Source organism: Cricetulus griseus, chromosome 3 (genome assembly GCF_003668045.3).
Source record: "Cricetulus griseus strain 17A/GY chromosome 3, alternate assembly CriGri-PICRH-1.0, whole genome shotgun sequence".
NCBI classification, from domain to species: Eukaryota; Metazoa; Chordata; class Mammalia; order Rodentia; family Cricetidae; genus Cricetulus; species Cricetulus griseus.
In genome coordinates, this window is record NC_048596.1 from 171,388,207 (window position 1) to 171,391,311 (window position 3,105).

The following is a 3,105-nucleotide window of genomic DNA, read 5'->3' on the forward strand; positions in this document are numbered from 1 at the left end:
TTTCAGGAGGTCTCCCCCAATCAAATCTGATCTTCATTAATTTTGAAGAGAACCATAACTTTTTGTTTTCTGTGAAACAAAGGCATAACTTCTCCCCAATGCAACATATTTTCTGACTTCCATTTTGAAGTTAAGACATTTTAAAAATATATAGGTTGTTTTTTAAAAAAATACTTTATTTAACTTTTATTTTATGTACATTAGTGTAAGGATACCAGAGCCCCTGGAACTGGAGTTACAGACAGGTGTGAGCAGCCTTGTGGTTGCTGGGAATAGAACCCGGGTCTTCTGAAAGAGCAGCCACTGCTCTTAACCACTGAGCCATCTCTCCAGCCCCCTCTATAGGTTGGTTTAATTTAGCAGTTTCCATAATCCAATGTCTCTCAGCAGCTATTGTTTTTTGTATATTAGCATTTAAAAAATTAAAATCCAACAAATCACCATACGGGATTCAGACACTTTGGGTATTTCTCATCTTTACATGGCTTATTCTTTTTATATTGCTTTTCTTTGTCATTAAAGACTTCATTATTGTGCTTGCTTCGGCAGCATATATACTAAAATTGGAACAATACAGAGAAGATTAGCATGGCCCCTACACAAGGATGACACGCAAATTAGTGAAGTGTTCCATATTTTTCCTCACCCTCCCTGGGGAGCAGAAAGGATATGTGATAGGTAGGGTTTTAGTTGGTGAGATGTTAGGGGAGGAGGGGAGGGAGAGGGAACTGGGATTGACATGTAAAATAATCTTGTTTCTAATTCAAATAAAAAAAAAACTTCATTATTTTTTAACTATTTTTTATGACTGTCTATACCCATTTTTCCTGTTTAAAAGTTTTTTCAGTCTGGACCACTTTACAGAACACCTGCAGCCTTTTCTAACCATGTAAGCCAAGCCTTAAAACTGCAGCATGGCTCAGCACATGGCACTGCTGGCTCAAGGCAGCAGCTGGGAGCTGCATCTCTATATACTGTGGCCTGTCTAGAGACTGTGGGACTAGGAAGCTGTGTCTGGATCTCTGTTTGCATTTTTTGGAACTTTTAAAAAAGATTTTTCAGGTCCTATGTAGAAATACATGCCCTCATGTTGGACACATCTTATGAAACAAGTCTTTCTCTGTCCCGCCAGGCAGTTCCCAAATAATGACATGGAGACCTATTATTATTATGAAGGCTCAGCCTGTAGCTTAGGGTTGTTCCTAACTAGCTCTTTTGTTTGTTTGTTTTTCAAGACAGGGTTTCTCTGTATTGCTTTTGGAGCCTGCCCTGGAAGTTCGAGCCTGTGAGTTCGAACTTGCAGAGATCTTCCTGCCTCTGCCTCACGAGTGCTGGGATTAAAGGTGTGTGCTACCAACGCCCAGCTAAGGATTTTCTTTTTCTGAGACAGGGTTTCTCTGTGTAGCATGGTAGACCAGGCTGGCCTTGAACTCACAGAGAACCTCTTGCCTCTGCCTCCCGAGTGCTGGAACTAACTAGTTCTTATAACTTACATTAACCTGTTTCTCTTCAGCCATGTTTTGCCTTGGGGCTTTTTACATTTCTTTCATTCTGTATGTCCTACTCTGTGTCTGTCTGTCTGGTGGCTGCCTGGCTGGCTGGCCCTGGGGAATCTGCCTTTTTTCTCCCTTGTTCTCTCTTCCTGCCAGCCTAGATTCCTCCTCCTACTTATTCTCTCTACCTGCCAGCCCCACCTATCCCTCTACTGCATACGTATTAAACCAATCACAGCAATATATTGTCACATAATGTACAAATATACCACAACATCCCTTGTTTGTCTTTGAGACAGGGTCTCACTCTATAACACAGGCTGGCCTCAAACTCCTGAAAAATCCTGCTGCTTCAGCCTTCCTCCTCCAACTGGGATCATAGGTGCGCACCATGGCTGCTCTTGTTTTTGTCACGCTTGTACTGTCTCTTAATATACACCGTGGCAAGGCATCTGTTGGTTTGTGCTTTACCTCTTGTGTCCCTCTGTGAAGGACAGTTAGCTCTGCATGTTAGGGTCTTTGTCCACAGTGTTGGCAGGGGCTCCCAGACAGTCAGTCCCCAGCTGGATGTGGAGCAAAGGCCCTGCAAACCTTTGTGGATGAAGGGCATGACATAGCTGTTGGAACAAGAAAAAGGATAGAGGATGCTTCTGACTCTCCTGTCCCTTGAGGAGATGGATAGGTGAGGGCTAGAGACTATATAGGTATCCAACTCCACCTCACCCCGCCAGAAATGCAAACTCTGGAGGCATCTGGAGGAAGGTGAGGGAGGGCTCCACCCCTTCCAGAGTATGGCAGTCAAGGCACTCTGGTCCAGGGTCTCAGGGTCTCTCTTGGGTCTCTGGTCCCAGACCTGAAGCTCAGCTAGGAAAAGCAGAGCTATAAGATCCCTACCTGGCTGGGCATTGGTGGCACATGCCTTTAATCCCAGCACTTGGGAGACAGAGGCAGAGGCAGGCGGATCTCTGTGAGTTTGAGACCAGCCTGGTCTACAAGAGCTAGTTCTAGGACAGCCTCCAAAGCCACAGAGAAACCCTGTCTTGAAAAACAAAACAAAAACAAAAACAAAAAAATCCCTGCCTGTGGCCTCCTACCCTCTCTGTTCCAGACATATGCTCTGAACTATAGCATTAAAGAAGGCAAGCTGCAACCGTGGGCACTAAAGCGAGGTGCCACTGGGAAACCTGGCCACCTGGGCCAGGATGGTGGCACTGCCCAGACAGGTGCAAATTCTCTTATCAAGCCCTTCTTAAGCCAGACTCCCATGGCCTGTCCTCCCTCCCTCTTTCCCTTTCCATCTAGTAACCCCAGGAGAAAAGCAGATTAAAAATATCTCCCACGAGGCTAAATGAAGGCTGCACCACCGGCAGGCCCACATTCATCTCCTTTCCATAGGTTGGGTTTCCTCCCCGAACACTCAGGTATTGAGTTTCAAGAAACCTCCCAAGCTTGACTGTGGCAGAGGAAACTCTTTTATGAACAGAATGATGGCCATGAAAGAACTGCATGTTCCTTTATGATTCTGCAGTAGAGGGAAATATATTTATTTGTGGTCCCAGGTTCTTTGCATAGTTCCTGAAGCCTAGCGACTTCTAGACTGGTAGGAGTCTTT

The 3,105-nt window shown here is 45.1% G+C and overlaps 1 non-coding gene across 1 annotated transcript; it reads left to right on the forward strand.

Moving 5' to 3' along the window:
• The first annotated feature begins 533 nt into the window (after positions 1-533).
• LOC113834696 lies at positions 534-640 on the forward strand. The gene has a single exon (XR_003483430.1). It is a non-coding gene; the product is annotated as a U6 spliceosomal RNA (small nuclear RNA).
• The last annotated feature ends 2,465 nt before the right edge of the window (positions 641-3,105 follow it).